The following is an 18,626-nucleotide window of genomic DNA, read 5'->3' on the forward strand; positions in this document are numbered from 1 at the left end:
CGTCTTTAACAAGCAGGGCTACTGCAGCAATGGCTTTCAGGCAGGAGGGCCAACCGCTGGCGACTGGGTCAAGCTTTTTAGATATGTAGGCCACTGGCCGCTTCCAGAGCCCCAGAGTCTGAGTCAAAACCCCGCGGGCTACTCCAGCCCGCTCATCAACATATAAGGTAAAAGGCTTAGTCAAATCTGGCAAGGCCAGAGCGGGGGCTGCAAGCAGGGCTACCTTTATGCTGTCAAAGGCTTTTTGGTGTTCCTCAGTCCAGGTGAATGGGATTTTTTCTTTAGTAAGTGGATATAGAGGGGCCGCCAGTGTTGCGAACCCTGGTATCCAGAGTCTGCAAAAGCCCGCCGTCCCCAGAAACTCACGTACTTGGTGCGGGGTGGTAGGGGTTGGGATCAGCATCACAGTCTTTTTTCTGGCCTCGGTGAGCCACCGCTTTCCGTCTCAGAGGGTGTATCCTAGGTAGGTCACCTCGGTACGACATAGCTGAGCTTTCTTGGCCGATACCCGGTACCCCAACTCACCCAGTTCATTCAGGAGCTTCTTGGTTCCTTCAAGGCACAGTTCCTGGGTTGAGGCTGCCACCAGTAAGTCATCTACATACTGTAAGAGAGAAATCTGAGGGTTTTGTGCTCTAAAAGGCGCAAGGTCCCGGTGGAGTGCTTCATCAAAAAGAGTAGGAGAGTTCTTGAATCCTTGGGGCAACCTTGTCCAGGTTAGCTGGCCCGTGTGTCCTCCTTCTGGGTCCCTCCACTCAAAAGCAAACAGTGGCTGGCTTTTAGGGTGTAATCGAAGGCAGAAAAAAGCATCTTTTAAGTCTAGAACAGTGTACCAAGTCCGCTCTGGCGGGAGGGAACTTAGTAGGTTGTAAGGATTTGGAACAGTAGGGTGAATGTCCTGCACCCTCTTGTTAACTTCTCTTAAATCTTGCACTGGTCGATAATCATTAGTCCCAGGCTTCCGTACTGGCAGGAGAGCTGTGTTCCAAGGAGATTGGCAAGGCACTAGAATTCCTTGCTCTATCAGTCTCTGAATATGTGGCCGGATGCCTTCTTTAGCTTCCCTACTCATAGGGTATTGTCTGACCGAAACTGTGGAGGCATTGGCTTTTTACTCTACCACGACCGGTGGTACTTGTTTAGCTAATCCCATCCCTGCCTGCTCAGCCCAGACTCCAGAAAAAGCGGATAGCCATTCAGGGTCTGGCAATTGTTTGGGACCCTGCTCATGGAGGCGATACTCTTCTTCTAAATTTAAAACCAAACACGCTATAGGGGTCTCTCCCCAGGTAACTTCTGGTCCCTTTGAGGTGAACTGGACTTGAGCTTTAAGTTTGGTCAACAAGTCTCGTCCCAGAAGGGGCGCAGGGCACTCAGAAATCACAAGAAAAGAGTGAGTTACTTGATTTTTTCCTATTTCCAAAACTCTCTTAGTAGTCCAGGGGTAAAATTTACTGCCAGTAGCTCCTATTACCATAGTCTTCTTACTTCCTAATTGTCCTAACGGTTTAGTCAAGATTGAATGTTCTGCTCCTGTGTCTATTAAAAAATTAACAGGAGTCCCCTCCACAGAAAGTGTTACCCTAGGCTCAGGGAGGGGGTCTGAGCCCCGACTTCCCTAGTCTTCCTTCATAGTCAACACCTTGGGTCCTCTTGGCTTCCTTTTGGGGCAATTTCTGGCCCAATGTCCTTTCTCTTTACAGTATGCACACTGGTCTCTTTCAAGTGGAAGTTTCTGTTCTCCTGGAGGTCTTCTCGCCCTGTTGCCCAGGTACCCTGACTGTTCTTTTTCTGCCCTTTTTGCACCTACTACTATGGCCAAAATCTTAGTTAAGTTTCTCTCTTGGCGGCGATCATGCTGATTTTCTCTCGCTTCGAGCTCTCTCTTTTCTCTCTCTTGCTTTTCTTCCTCTTTCTCCCTCTTGTGATACACTCTCTCAGCTTCTCTCACTAAATCCTGTAAGGTATAATCTTGGAGCCCCTCTAGTCTCTGTAACCTTTTCTTGATATCAGAGGCAGACTGACCAATGAAAGCCATAGCCACGGCTGCTTTTTGACCCTCTGAAGAGGAATCAAACGGTGTATACCTTCTGTAAGCCTCCATTAGTCGTTCTAAGAAAGCAGAGGGCGGCTCCACTGGACCCTGAAGGACCTCTCTTACCTTGGCCAAATTAGTAGGTCGCCGTGCGGCCCCTTTGAGCCCCGCCACTAGAGTCCGGCGGTAGACCGTGAGACGCTCCCTACCTCCCACATTGTTGTAGTCCCAATTAGGACGAGTCAATGGGAAGGATTCATTTATAAGATTGGGGAGATTAGTAGGGGTCCCATCTTGTCCCAGGACATTCTTCCTGGCTTCCAGCAGGATCCTTTCTCTCTCCTCCGTGGTGAAGAGGACCTGCAAAAGTTGCTGGCAATCATCCCAAGTGGGTTGATGGGAGAACATAAGTGATTCAAGGAGCCCAATAAGCCCAGAGGGGTTTTCTGAGAAAGGAAAGTGGTTAGTATTCCAATTATATAAATCATAAGAGGAAAAAGGCCAGTACTGCAAAGGAATGAGATCATTAGGTCCTGGCGCTGGCCCTCCCACATGTGCTCTAAGTGGCAAGGTGACTGTTGAATCCGGCCCCCCTTCCTCCCCAGGGCTTCGGCCTCGGCGGCTCCTAGTCCCCCCGCCGGTCCTTGAGCCCCTCTCGCTATTGGTCCCTGTGGCGGGGCGGCCGCAGGCGGCTGCTGGGGCAGGGGGTAAGGGGGAGGTTGGGAGTCCATCCAGAGAAGGTCGTCAACTTCTGGATAAATCTTGGGGGGTGCTGAGGGACTGGATTTTTCGGCTGCATCGGACTGGACAACCGCGACCGTCAGTTTCGAAGGATTTGAAATCCAAGGCTTGACCCACGGAGGTGGGAACTGAACAAGATTCTGCCAGGTCACAATATAGGGGATCTGATCAGGGTGACCTCCTTCTTCCTGGAAAACAATTTGCCTGACGGCGGCGATTAGTGACAAGTCAAAAGCACCCTCTGGTGGCCAGCCCACTCCAAATGTCGGCCACTCGGAGGTGCAGAAGGTCTGCCAAGGACCTTTTCTAACCTCCACTGACTGGTTGTGAGCTCTGACCCTCACCTCTCTCCAATGCTCCAGGGTTAGAGACAGGGGAGAGGAGGCAGATTGTCCCATTTCTAGAATAATAGCAGACACAACAAGAGCAGACACGATACTGAGACAAAAAAGAAACCAAAAACAGCGGCGACTTCGTGTCGCCCACAGGCAACTTACAGAATCAGATGGCCTCTCCAAGGCCGGCCGATTTAGACCTTCCACCAAAGTGATGGTCTCTTGGCCTTCAGAGGGGTCCACCAGGCGTCCCCGGTCCTCCCCTGTTCCTCCTGGGGTGTCCCCCAGGGCGAGCAGACGGTGGACACCGGACACGTCTATCCCTATCCACCCCGCGCTCTCTCCCGGAGCACGGTCTCAGGTACTCGTACTGAGCACAGAGCGTCGCGCAAAACCGAAACTGCGATCACACCAGATACAGATTCAGATGGCCTCTCAAAGGCCCACAGATCGAGACCTTCCTGGCCTCCAAAACAGAACACAGACACCAGACCAAGACAGGACAGAAAATCTTACCTTCAAGTGGGTCTAGGACTTCTGGGTGGTTGCGCAAATCCCGGACGAGCCCCCAAATGAAAGACCCCCGAAGGGAGACCCTCACTCAAGTCTCGGGACAGCCGAGAACCCAAGAAGACACTGAGACCGAACTTAAGATGTAGAGAGTAAGATTTAATAAAGCAACAACAAGCAAGCACATAAACCAGAGCTCTGGGGCCGAAACTCATACACCAAGCATGGTGAAGAGGAGAATCGACCCTGACCCAAATTTTGTACAGGCTTATATAGGAAAAAGCCAAGGGGGGAAGCAGGGCAGGGAAAGTACAAGTTTGCGTCATTAAGGGGTTTTGCCAAGGGTTTTTCCAAGGGGCTTGTTTTTGTCAAGGGTTTTTCCAAGGGGCTTTCCAAGGGGCTTTCTGTAACCAAGGGGTCGTGTCCTATATTTTGGCAATGTACCCGATCTATTGGAACATTCTGAGGTTTGTTCAAACCCTTATCTCAAGAATGTTCCTGGCACAGTCCTCAGTTGGGAGGGGTTGGACTAGGTTTGTTCCAGGAAACCCTTATCTAAAAAAATGTTCTTGGAACAGTTTTCAGTTGGGAGGGGGTCGGACTCTGGGGTGAAGAGTTCAGGAATGTACTCTGGGGTGAGAATTTCAGGAGTGTTCCGGGAACAATCTCCAGATGGGAGGGGTAGGAGGACTCTGAGTTGAAGAGTTCAGGAAGAGTTCAGTAATTTTCCTCCTTCAATACCATTCTCCATTCTGTCATGTGAGATTATATATCCAAGTCATTTTGAATATTAAAACAGAAAGTCTTGAGTTCAGGCTAGCAGTAGCGATTTTCCAATAAACTGCTGATCTCCAGTCTCAGCATGAGGAGTGTACTAAGAAACGGGAGAATGGAAATAACATTGATTCAATAATAACTCACAGTCAGTAGTGGATCCAAGCTGTCATTTCAAGTGTTCTCACTGCCCGAGTATTCTCATCATTCTTCCTTTTTCTTTCTTCCTTTTCCTTTCTCATTCATTTGCCTTCTCCCAAATAAAGAGCCAGAACCCAGTCTTTTATTTAATAAAGTGACACTATCAAGGCTTTGATAATTATTAATGATTTTATCTCTGGTGTTAACTGGCCTGATTGTCTCCGACTGGTGCTGGCTTCCTTGGAGGCAGGTAGAGCTGGGTTACATAGGTTTGAGCAGTCATCCTATGAGGCAGACTGTGCTGAATCTGGTTAGGGAAGTGGTGGCTCTTGTGTCCCTGTTTAGAGAAGGCCTTCTGTGTCACTGGTTGGAGCAGTACTGTTATGTCCCTGGTTAGGACAGATCTCATGTGTCCTTGGTTAGGGCAAACCTCCTGGGAGACAGGCAGGCTTTGGGGTCCCAGGAAAGTAGCTGCCCCAATTGCAGATGGAAGTGCAGATAGGACTGTGAGGCTCATTTGGAGATGTATAGATCCCATGTCTGCTGGGCTGGAGGGAGAGAGTGGCGGTCTGCCTGGAGTATTGGCACAATTGTCTCATCTGTGTCTCTGGTTATGACAGACCTCCTGGGAGACAAGCAGGCTGTAGGATTTAGGAGGGGTACAGCATGCAGATCTCATTCATTATAGAGTGATTAACTCTGAATAATGGGGGAGGTATACTCACCATAAAGAGAGATTGAAAGCAAAATAGAAGAGACAGCATATCAATTTCAGGCTAACAGCACCTATCAACCCACATGGGAAGTCAATGATCTGGAGATACTCGAGGGCCAGGAACATCTTCCCTTATGCAGCCAGGTAATAGACTGTGAGTTCAGCGGGAGACTGAGACCTGAAAATCTATAGCAACACTTTTATTCTTTTAGATGTTAGAGAGGCCAAAAGTGTCAAAATTGGGATAAATGGTAGTTAGAGAACCAAGGTTAAATACATGGGTGAAGATCTAAACACTGTTTATCCTACAACTATCAGGTTTCCAAATATTTTCTGATTTATAGGAGCCATGTCACTAAACCTGGTACCTTCCATAAGTTAAGAGTCACAGGCTAGAGGAAAGCTTCCAGAGCCATTTACTGAAAAATCTCTAAGATGATACTTGTGATTCTTTGTTTGTTTGTTTGTTTGTTGTTTTTTGAGACAGAGTTTCTCTGTATATCCCTGGGTGTTCTGGAATTCACTCTGTAGACCAGGCTGGCCTGGAACTCAGAAATCTGCCTGCCTCTGCCTCCCAAGTGCTGGGATTAAAGGCGTGGGCCACCACACCCGGCCAGTTACTTGAGATTCTTAAGTAGTTACCAGAGTGTCAAAGTGAGGTCCCATGAGGTACCTTGTCCCTGTAGTTTTGGAGGTTTTGGATACATATTCTCTTTGAATAGAGAAGGCCTCCCATTGGGAGGTCAGAGTCAGTCTGAGAAACACAGAGTGGAATCAGAGGAGAGAACAGGTATAGATTGAGAATGAAAGAATGACTGCATGAGTGACATCAACCTTTCAGGCTCATTAAAGCACCCAGTAGTAGAAAGTAAATAAGAAATAGGGAAGTCTGTGTGGAGAGCTCAGGTTATTAATGGATTCATTTTCCCTTCCTGAATTATGCATCTGATTTTTAAATTTCTGATGATTTATATGACATAAGACAGAAAAGAGACCAGTATGAAGAGATGGGAACATTTTAAAACTGCAAATTGCAGATACTCTCTGTCAGGAAAGGAATGCCTGCCTTGGCCAGAGGCTATCAAAGTTTGTTCAAAGCTCATTCTAATATTTCACTGAGGATTTTAGAGGTCCTGTATTCAAAATCATATGCCATATTTAAAATCATGCAGAAGACTTGGATGTGGACTTGTTCAGCAATCAACTCTGCAGCCCACATATGACAGGAGAACTCTTTCACATTGGCTCATACAGTTGAAATCTCAATCAGTTTTCCCTTCTAATAACAATGAGTAACAACAAATTAATTGTGCACCCATTGATCAGTGGCTTTTTACAAAATATGTGAGAACATTAATCTCAGTTTTATTTTTATTGGTTATTTTAGTTATTTAGATTTCAACTGTTGCCCCCTTTCTAGTTTCCTCTCTGCAACTTCCCACCCCCATCTAACCCTCTCCCCTTTGCCTCTATGAGATTGCAACTCCACCCACTCACCTACTCCTGCTTCACTGTATTACCATCCTCCTATGCCAGGGCATCAAGCCTCCACAGGAATAAGGGTCTCCTTCCCATTGATGCCAGATAAGGCCATCCTCTCATACATATGCAGCTGGAGACATAGATCCCTCTATGTATACTCTTTGGTTGGTAGTTTACTCCCTGGGAGCTCTGAGTGGTCAGGTTAGTGGGTATTGTTTTTCCTATGGGGTTGCAATCTCATAGGAATATCAGTTGCATTGATAAAAGCTGTTTGGAGTTTTCCCATGCAGTACTCGTGGAGAAAACTTGTACCTGGGATTGGAACTTAAGTAAACAATTATCTTCCTGGGTAGGAAGGCAAAAAAGAATTCATTGTAGATAACACTTTAAATGTTCATGTGGGTAGTCTTGACAATCCTGAGTTCTTTCTTATTCCAAACTTGGATCTTTGGCAAAGTGTAGGTGTCCAAGGGCATGTTGTCTGAGGGAAAGGGAATCTTCTTCAAATTTCTCTATTGCTTTTAGCTTTTCTGCCATGAAGGTGGACTTTGAAATAGTCCCTCCTTTTCTGATATACACAAAGGAGGGTGATATTAACTCTGCTTTAAATTCCAGGTGGGCCTGGCGAATGTTAAAGTAGAAGCCAGTGGGGTGAGCTAGTATGCAAAGTCTTGTCTTTGTGTAGGGATACTTTTTTTTTTTTTTTTGGTTTTTTCAAGAGAGGGTTTCTCTGTATAGCCCTGGCTGTCCTGGAACTCATTTTGTAGACCAGGCTGGCCTCGAACTCAGAAATCAGCCTGCCTCTGCCTCCCAAGTGCTGGATTAAAGGCGTGTTCCACCTCACCCGGCTGTGTAGGAATTCTAATTGTCTGATTATGCTGGCATGTCCAAGGGTATTGAAATCAATTTCCAGATATCACCTGGCTACAGAAAGAGTATAATTGTTCTTCCTTAGAGAATCTAAGATGAAAGGCATGGATATGTTTGTCAAAAAGTTATCACTGATGTCATACAAATAGTTGAAACCCTGTGCCTCCACTTTCGTGTGAGCTACGTATGCTTTGAAAAATATGACCTCTGATTAATCACCATGTTTCAGGAAGAGTAGACTACAGCATGATTAGGCTGTACTCTTGGTTTGAGAATACATGTTCTGATCTTCCCAGGGACTTGTACTCAGCTTTACCACTTCAGGGCCCCTCATGCTATATTGTATCTTCAATGCTCTCTACTAGTGTTTTGAAAGAAAAAAAAATTCAAGACAATGGGGGATAATGGAAAGAGCTGACACAAAAATTAACTGTAGAGCCTGGTGATGAGTCACAGTTGTAGAACACTTTACCTGGTAGTTTTCCTTGATAAGAGAGTGGGGTGTTCATTGTAGAGGGCTAGATATAAGGGGTGCATTAGATACAGCACTAAGGTGAGGTTACCAGGACAGAGGGTGTAAGTTAGGGAAAACATTTAATGATGTTCTTCTCTGTGGTGTTCATTGACAGACATTTGTGATGGATACATTATCAGTTTCTCCCTCAGAATGCCACAGCAGCAACCAAAGCATCACCAAGAAGCTGTAAATGTAATATGACTACAGATGTGGTTACTCAGAAGTGTGTCTAATCGTGAAGTGCAGCCAGGAGAGATACTTCTGATCTAAGGTAAGAAATACAGCAAAAATGTGTGGGGCTGACAATTTGATACTGAGTTTTAATGTTTCAGATGTACTAGAGAAAAAAATGAGGAACATAAAAATTACTTTACTTAATAGGAAGGTGAAAAGTGTAAGGGGACCCCCATAAATCATTGGATCCTGTAGCAATTAGTGTCTGAGGCAATGACCAATAAAGAAAAATCAACACTGAAATTCCTAGAGTTACAGATGTCTTTAGCATGGAATATTCCTATTAATGTAGGTTCATATATATATATATATATATATATATATGAACATATATATATATATATATATATTTAGCATATATATATATGCTAAATTCTTCAGCAGTTTTATTTTTCTCAAATATAGTATTGGGCATACATTTAGGAATGAACTATTTTTCTTAACTGTCCCATCAAATGGGACTTATAGAAGACTACAATCCATATTTTAGCACACATCCTTGCTGGTAGCTCTTCCCTAGCAGTGTGATCTTTGAGTTCCCACCATCTACTTTGGCATTTCAACTTGAAGTGTATAATTTTATTATTAATATTCATATAGTCTTATTTGGGGGTGTTTATGGGTACAGTTTCACTATCTTATATTAAAGACAGCCTTTTCACAGCAGACCCATGCTTACTCTGGATCTTCTAATTTTTGTGCTACCTCTTCCACAGTATTTTCTGATTCTTGATTGTTCAGTGTGTTTCTTTTTATTCTTCAGTTGGTATTGGTGCATTTTGACCATTGAATTCTTGTAAGGGTCACAGTCAGCTGCAAAGTGAAGTGGATTCACTTAGGATGAGTGATACACTAATTTAAAATTTAAATAGACAATGTTGATAGTAATTATACTGTCTTAGAAATCTGGCAGCTCTAGACCTGTTTTTCCAAGGCCCAATATCTCTTTATCTATGGAGAGTTGTCTAGGTTTACACTGTCATTATTTCTTTCCCTGACCATGATTGATCTCTGCTTTAATGATGAGAAATATGATGAACATTTTGCATGTGGATTTGAGCAGCCAAGCCTTTAATAACCTAATATGCAATAAGATTTAGGTAATGTTATTTCTTCAGGAAAGTTAAGATCATAAAGTTTATGTAGAAATTTTGTAGCACATTTATATATAATTTTTATGTTGACCTAGCATGGTTCTAAAGAGAAGAATCGATATAAAGCTAAATGGCATGAAACACTGTCTCTACCATCTTATTAACATTGCAAGAAAGTTTAATGTAAACCTATGGTGACCAGGTTAATTGAGACTGCTAGCCTTTCTATAGGGTTGCCCTCCTCCTCAGCTTCTTCTAGCTTTTCCCTAATTCAAACACCCAGGATCACTCAGATACTGAGTCACCAACCAGGCAGTGTATACCAGTTGATAAGAGGTCCCCAACACTGCTGTGTCTGAACTCAGTCATAGAAGATGCACCAAAACCTCAAAAGACTTGGAGCCCCAGGAATGGGAAGGTCTGGTGGAATATGAGTGGGAGTGGGGGTGAAGGCATCCTCTTGGAGATATGCAGAAGGAGGTTTGGGATGTGGAACAGTCAGAGTAGATTGGGAAGGGGATAAAGTCTGGACTGTAAAAAAGTTTAAAAATAAATAAATTAATAAATAAATCTATGGGAAAGTATTATAAGTGAAAATGTTTTGACAGACGCTTGGGTCACGTATTTTTTTTTTAGGATCTCTTTTTTTTTTCAATTTTTTATTAGATATTTTCTTCATGTACATTTCAAATACTATCTCAAAAGTCCCCTATACCATCCCCCTGTCCTGCTCCCCTACCCGCTCACTCCCACTTCTCAGCCCTGGTGTTCCCCTGTATTAGGGCATATAAAGTTTGCAAGACCAAGGGGCCTCTCTTTCCACTGATGGCCGACTAGGCCATCTTCTGCTACATATGCAACTAGAGACTCGGGCTCTGTGGGTACTAGTTAGTTCATATAGTTGTTCCACCTATTGGGTCACATCTTAATGTGAAAAGAAATATTGCATCCTCTGTGCTGTTCTTTCCCCCTTATAACATAGATGCTCACACTGACTGTAAAGTACAGACACTTTCCCCTTCCCTAATATTTCAGAACACTAATATTGAAACATGAAGATGTGTGTGGGGTCAGGCACTGGGTCCAAATGCCTTACCAAGGAGCTGAGCATGGAAGCTAATAACATTCTCTTACCTTATATCCAGTGTCCATCCTTAAAGATTGAAGAACTTCCTTTATTTATATCGTGCTATCATCACTAAGTCTCACAGAGTACATTTTACAAACGAGGTGTGCATTGCAACAGTTTTGTGGCAAATATATTTGTTAACTTTTCCTCTTCTCTACCTTCTATTATTTGACATCTGATGAAGGAAAGAACCATATACCCATAGAAATATACCCATACAATATATATATATGTTCTTGAGATTATGATTTCATTATAACATGTATCATTTTTTCTCTCTGCACCCTTCTTTATACATATCCTTCTTTTATATTCAAGCTACAAAAAAAAAGATATCATCTTGGTTAGTGGATGAACTCATGAAGACTCAGTCATATTTGTGTCACATTTTGTGGACTGCTAATGAAAGAATACTCCATTATATTCAGAGATTCTTATCTCAGAAGCTGTTTACTATCAATTCCATAAATTTTCACACATCTGTGAACAAAAAGTTAGCCCAAAATTGGTATTATGAATAAGTGGACACTGATAGATAGCCTGTATTTTGATAGATATACCTGTTAATTATTTCTCCTTATTTGCAAAGTGTTTTTTGATGAACTGAGAAGACTAAATTATTCTTGGATATGAGCACACATAACTATAAATAATAGAGATTATGTTTGTTTAAAAATTTGTAGTTGTAGCTCTCCCTCCAGTAACTGTGACTTCACAACTTGGAGTAGTTGAGTACATTTCCAATACCAAACATGATCTCCTTTTTGTTGATGAGGTCATAAGTGCAAATAGAGACCTGTCTGTTATTTCCAAGATATATGTGTTGTGGGAAATATTAAAAAATAAACCTGCCAACACTCAGTGGGGTAAGACCAAGCTTCTGAGTACTGCTACCACCACCAACTGTCTAGAGCTAGCCACTATTCCAGGTTCTCACTCACTTGGTCTCTCAGCCAGACCACTCAACAGTCCTATGAGGTCACATAGCTCCAACCAGGCTATCTGTCAGACGCCCCCACCCAATTCCTCTTGCTTTCCTGCAATGCTCCACATACTCCAGGTTAGTCATCACAACACCTAATTACCCAGTAGAGTTAATCTCTTAAGATTAATTAGCTAATCAGATTTATGTATCAATAATAACACAGTTTACAAGATGCCAATAAAATAATTTCAGTGCCAAATGATAATGATAATGCTTTAACCCAATTATTCTAACCTTTTGATAACACCATGTCAGCCTCTATTCTGGTTGTCTCTCCCCTTCTAACATCCCCCCTCCACTCAACTCCATGCTCTCCCTCCCTTCTCATATCCAATCGCAAGCCTCCCACTGCCCTAATGTGATTGGACAAGGAAAATCCTGTAACATATATGTGTCATCACTGTACGCTAGTGGTTACTTTTGCTCTGCTAATAATTGATGTTTCTCATAGACATCCAAACTGGGTCAGATTGTAGGTGGTCTTCCTCTTTGGAAGCTTCCACGGACCTGCTAGATAGATAGATAGGTAGATAGATAGATAGATAGATAGATAGATAGATAGATAGATAGATAGGTAGGTAGGTAGGTAGGTAGGTAGATAGATAGATAGATAGATAGATAGATAGATAGATAGATAGATAGATAGATAGACAATGGAACAGATGGAAAATTGGCAGATAGATAGATATACAAACACTTCTAAACCTAGTGCTTAGGCAACTTTGCCTCAAATGTGACAGGAAAATTTTAAGACTAAAAATTTCAGGGTTTGCTATGATATTGTACCTTTTACTAATATCAAAAAAGAGACATCACAACATGACAGAGTTAAAACTCAGTGACTATATATGACAAACATGAACATACCAAACTGAACAAAGAGAGGCCCATGAGGACTCAACGCTATACAAATTACAATATGCAACTGAGGCAATTTGTCAAAGGGAGTTGTTGTCCTTCTCAGGGAAGAGTACATTATTTGGTTGTCCAGCACTGAAAGTTCTGCTTTGAAAAAACACATGCAGGGAGCATTGAGACTTATGAAGTAATATCTAGAATATATCTGCATATGTGTATGTCTGTGTGTGTGTGTGTAAGGGTTTGGATGAGTTGGGTGAAAGTAGAAATGTTCTAATTGGATTATACTGTCAAAAATAGAAATAGCTTCCTCACACACTTGTAGGCACTCATAAATACAAACACACATGTATGCTTATGTGTGTCTGAATACATGCATGCACACATGCACAAAGAGTAGACAATGTCCAGAGACTGCCCCACCTCAGGATCTATCCCATATACAACCACCAAACCCATGTACTATTGTGGATACCAACAAGAGCTTGTTGACAGGAGCCTGATATAGCTGTCTCCTGAGAGGTTCTGCCAGTGCCTGAAAATACAGAAGTAGATGCCACAGCCATTCACATGGTCCCTAGTGAAGGAGCTAGAGAAAGGACCCAAGGAGCTGAAGAGGTTTGGAGCCCCATAGGAGGAACAACAATATGAACTAACCCCTAGGGCTCCCTGGAACTAAACCACCAACCTATGAAAACACATTTTGGAACTCATGGCTCCCTCCAGCTGCATATGTAGCAGAGGATGGCCTAGTCAGTCATCAATGGGTGGAGTGGTACTTGGACATGTGAATGTTCTATGCCCCAGTACAGGGGAATGTCAGTCCCAGGGAGCAGAAGTAGGTGGGTTTGGTGAGCAGGGGGAGGGGGAGGAGATAGGGGGTTTCAGAGGGATACTAGGAAATGGGATAACATTTGAAATGTAAATAAAGAAAATATCTAACAAAAATTGATAAAAAGGAATAAGAAAAGAAAAAAAGAGTAGACAATGTTGTTAAAGTCAGCATAGAATATTGATAGCAGTAGCAGGTAAGGATTTCAGGTCAAAATGTGTTAGGCATCTTTTCACATATCTAAAATATGTATATATTTATTTTTAACAAAATATTATCAAGAAATTTAGGAACCAGAGTAACAAGAGGAGACTTTGTCCTCGGTAGTTTTCTTACTTTTCTAAATCAGTCCATTCTTCATTCGGGAACTGCATGTATACCAACACACACACACACAAACACTTGTGCACATAAAACACACATTTGTGCACAAAATGTGCATGCACATATATACAAAGCACCAAGATAGTTCTCAAATTTGGCATAGTTTAGTGAAAATAATGATTTGAGGGATTATAGATTCCAAAATTTACATATTTAATAATTTTAAATAGAAAGCAGAAAATAAAGTTTATTTATTGTAGGAATATTGGGGAGACAAACAAGTGATGCAATGTCCCACTCAAGTCTATTTTCCAGGTCAAAAACAAACTAAAGTTTACATAGAAGAGCAGGGTCAAGAACATCTCAGCAGGCTGGGTCAGGTGGTGACCCAGCCACTATTGTCTCAACATTGTCAGTGCTTCAGTTCTTCTAAGGTGGTATGAGAAAAATATTAGAACTTGGTTCATATTCTTTCCCTTCCTAAGAGATATTTTTACCATCTGGCTGGCTCCTTGACCTTCTCCTCTTGTGTCCATTATTTCAGTGCCCTGATAGATTAAGTGGCTCATGTCTCTTTAGAGTGCCTTCCTTTTGGCCATTTACATGAACTTAAAACTATCTCATCTGCTCACCAAATGAGCTTACACTGTGATTATAACTGTTAAGACTTGTTTTCCTCTCATGTTTTCTCTGATAAAGTAATTGACAGAATGCTAAGCTGTTACAATTTAATCAGCTATATTTGAAAGAAAGATTTCTGTAGGCTAATATTTCATTTTGTGTGTGTTTACATCTTTATAGTAAGTACCCAGAATAGGCAACACATATAGTAGCTGTTTAATAAATATTTTTGAGGGTAAGGAATCTTCAGTTTCACTTATAAGACTGAAGTGTCTGTGAGAGGAACATGAATGTAACTGGATATCTATCTTGCCTTCTACAGAGAATTCAAATCTGAGCTGGTGATACTCCCCACCACTCTAGAAAGCCTCTCAAAGGCACATGCTAGGTCTATGCCACTTTAGTGTCTTGTTATATAATACTATTTAGTTATTCCTCAGTCTGAGTGAAACTACCCACGGTTAAATTGGTGTGGAACACTTTATTACTTGTTCAAAAGAGCAGTATAGGAAAGCAATAAGTCATGCAGGGGAAGGACAATCCACAACCAGTGTCTGAGCCACCGAGGATGCCCTGCTAAAAAGAGAGTCACTGGAGTCTGCCTGTGGTATGTATCTGCTTGGAGCTTCGCAGTGGTAGAGATAGACCAGGTCCAACAACCTAGCCATTCCTGGCCTCACTTTCATGCACATCACAAGCTTTGCTGGCAGTGAAGTCTACTTGCCTTCTGTGTATAATTCTCTGGCTTCCTGTGGAATAGGATCAAGTCAGTATTTCCCCATCCCATGGAATTATTTTGACTCCTCTGTTTCTGTAGTATTTTTCTTTCTTTTCTTTATTATCTTTAACCTTTTTAAAAAAAAATCCCCCCTTCCTCCTTCTAACAGTTAACCATCCCATTCCTGTGCCACCATCTCCAAGATGATGATTTCACCCCTCCACTAATCCTCCATATCCCTCCAGTCTTCCCCATTCCCTGAGCCCTAATGTCTCTAAAGGGTTAGGTCTAGCTTTTCTCATTGAGACCGGACCATGCTGTATGTGCTTTTAAATGAAGGCACCAGAGAAGCAAGAATAGAGTTTATTCTCTAGGTGCCATATGTCCATGAACAAATCTATGCCCTCCTCACATCAAAAACTACCTGGGTTTGTGTGATGTACATGCACACACACACACACACATACACACATACTCAAAGAAGTCTTACATTTATATAGAACTTAACAGTTTTTTCCCAGAATATCTCTAATTGATTTCTTAACCATCTTGACAGTTTAGAATACTGTAGACACACAGAGTATTTTTTTTATATTTTTATTACATATTTTCCTCAATTACATTTCTGATACTACCCCAAAAGTCCCCCATAGCGCCCCCCACTTCCCTACCCACCCATTCCCATTCTTTTGGCCCTGGCATTCCCCTATATTGGGACATATAAAGTTTGCAAGTCCAATGGGCCTCTCTTTCCATTGATGGCCGACTAGGCCATCTTTCGATACATATGCAGCTAGAGACAAGAGCTCCAGGGTTCTGGTTAGTACATCATGTTGTTCCAACAATAGGGTTGCAGATCCCTTTAGCTCCTTGGGTACTTTCTCTAGCTTCTCCATTGGGAGCCCTGTGATACATCCAATAGCTGACTGTGAACATCCACTCCTGTGTTTGCTAGGCCCCAGCATCGTCTCACAAGAGACAGCTATATTTGGGTCCTTTCAGCAAAATCTTGCTAGTGTATGCAATGGTGTCAGCGTTTAGAAGCTGATTATGGGACGGATCCCTGGATACAGCAGTCTCTAAATGGTCCATCCTTTCATCACAGCTACGAACTTTGTCTCTGTAACTCCTTCCCTGGGTGTTTTGTTCCCAATTCTAAGAAGGTGCACAGTGTCCACACTTTGGTCTTCATTCTTCTTGAGTTTCATGTGTTTATCAAATTGTATCTTATATCTTGGGTATCCTAAGTTTTGGGCTAATATCCACTTATCAATGAATACATATTGTGTGAGTTCTTTTGTGATTGTGTTACTTCACTCAAGATGATGCCCTCCAGGTCCATCCATTTGGCTAGGAATTTCATAAATTCATTCTTTTTAATAGCTGAGTAGTACTCCATTGTGTAAATGTACCATTATTTCTGTATCCATTCCTCTGTTGAGGGACATCTGGGTTCTTTCCAGCTTCTGGCTATTATAAATAGGGCTGTTATGAACATAGTGGAGCATGTGTCCTTTTTACCGGTTGGGACATCTTCTGGATATATGCCCAGGAGAGGTATTGCTGGATCCTCCGGTAGTACTATGTCCAATTTTCTGAGGAACCGCCAGACTGATTTCCAGAGTGGTTGTACAAGCTTGCAATCCCACCAACAATGGAGGAGTGTTCCTCTTTCTCCACATCCTCGCCAGCATCTGCTGTCACCTGAATTTTTGATCTTAGCCATTCTGACTGGTGTGAGGTGGAATCTCAGGGTTGTTTTGATTTGCATTTCCCTGATGATTAAGGATGTTGAATATTTTTTCAGGTGCTTCTCTGCCATTTTGTATTCCTCAGGTGAGAATTCTTTGTTCAGTTCTGAGCCCCATTTTTTAATGGGGTTATTTGACTTTCTGGAGTCCACCTTCTTGAGTTCTTTATATATATTGGATATTAGTCCCTTATCTGATTTAGGATAGGTGAAGATCCTTTCCCAATCTGTTGGTGTTTTTTTTTTGTCTTATTGATGGTGTCTTTAGCCTTGCAGAAGCTTTGTAGTTTCATGAGGTCCCACTTGTCAATTCTCGATCTTACAGCGCAAGCCATTACTGTTCTTTTCAGGAATTTTTCCCCTGTGCCCATATCTTCAAGGCTTTTCCCCACTTTCTCCTCTCTAAGTTTCAGTGTCTCTGGTTTTATGTGAAGTTCCTTGATCCACTTAGACTTGACCTTAGTACAAAGAGATAGGAATGGATCGATTCGCATTCTTCTACATGTTAACAACCAGTTGTGCCAGCACCATTTGTTGAAAATGCTGTCTTTCTTCCACTGGATGTTTTTAGCTCCCTTGTCGAAGATCAAGTGACCGTAGGTGTGTGGGTTCATTTCTGGGTCTTCAATTCTATTCCATTAGTCTATTTTTCTGTCACTATACCAGTACCATGCAGTTTTTATCACAATTGCTCTGTAGTAGAGCTTTAGGTCCGGCATGGTGATTCCACCAGAGGTTCTTTTATCCTTGAGAAGAGTTTTTGCTATCCTAGGTTTTTTGTTATTCCAGATGAATTTGCAGATTGCACTTTCTAATTCGTTGAAGAATTGATTTTGAATTTTGATGGGGATTGCATTGAATCTGTAGATTGCTTTTGGCAAGATAGCCATTTTTACAATGTTGATCCTGCCAATCCATGAGCATGGGAGATCTTTCCATCTTCTGAGATCTTCTATAATTTCTTTCTTCAGAGACTTGAAGTTTTTATTATACAGATCTTTCACTTCCTTAGTTGGAGTCACGCCAAGGTATTTTATATTATTTATGACTATTGAGAAGGGTGTTGTTTCCCTAATTTCTTTCTCAGCCTGTTTATCCTTTGTGTAGAGAAAGGACATTGACTTGTTTGAGTTAATTTTATATCCAGCTATTTCACCGAAGCTGTTTATTAGGCTTAGGAGTTCTCTGGTGGAATTTTTAGGGTCACTTATATATACTATCATATCATCTGCAAAAAGTGATATTTTGACTTCATCTTTTCCAATTTGTATCCCTTTGATCTCCTTTTGTTGTCGAATTGCTCTGGCTAGGACTTCAAGTACTATGTTGAATAGGTATGGAGAAAGTGGACAGCCTTGTCTAGTTCCTGATTTTAGAGGGATTGCTTCAAGCTTCTGACCTTTTACTTTGATGTTGGCTACTGGTTTGCTGTAGATTGCTTTTATCATGTTTAGGTACGGGCCTTGAATTCCTGATCTTTCCAAGACTTTTATAATGAATGGGTGTTGGATCTTGTCAAATGCTTTTTCCGCATCTAACGAGATGACCATGTGGTTTTTGTCTTTGAGTTTGTTTATATACTGGATTACGTTGATGGATTTCCGTATATTGAACCATCCCTGCATCCCTGGGATGTAACCTACTTGGTCAGGATGGATGATTGTTTTGATATGTTCTTGGATTCGGTTAGCAAGAACGTTATTGAGGATTTTAGCATCAATATTCATAAGGGATATTGGTCTGAAGTTTTCTATCTTTGTTGGGTCTTTTTGTGGTTTAGGTATCAGAGTAATTGTGGCTTCATAGAATGAGTTGGGTAGAGTACCTTCTGTTTCTATTTTGTGGAATAGTTTGTGAAGAACTGGGATTAGATCTTCTTTGAAGGTCTGATAGAACTCTGCACTAAACCCATCTGGTCCTGGGCTTTTTTTAGTTGGGAGACTATTAATGACTGCTTCTAT

General features: G+C 42.0%; 1 long non-coding RNA gene across 41 annotated transcripts in view; it reads left to right on the plus strand.

Moving 5' to 3' along the window:
- The window catches only part of LOC115030329 (uncharacterized), a 301,725-nt gene that overhangs the window by 175,362 nt on the left and 107,737 nt on the right, over window positions 1-18,626 (plus strand). For 38 of the 41 annotated variants that reach the window (XR_015047882.1, XR_015047883.1, XR_015047871.1 and 35 more), the window contains one exon: window positions 8,233-8,391. This is a non-coding gene — a long non-coding RNA (uncharacterized LOC115030329). The remainder of the gene's footprint in view (window positions 1-8,232; window positions 8,392-18,626) is intronic. The other 3 variants (XR_015047905.1, XR_015047906.1, XR_015047911.1) reach the window with 1 other exon arrangement.

Source organism: Mus caroli, unplaced genomic scaffold (assembly GCF_978045245.1).
Source record: "Mus caroli unplaced genomic scaffold, Mus_caroli_1 scaffold_8, whole genome shotgun sequence".
In the NCBI taxonomy this organism is placed as follows: domain Eukaryota; kingdom Metazoa; phylum Chordata; class Mammalia; order Rodentia; family Muridae; genus Mus; species Mus caroli.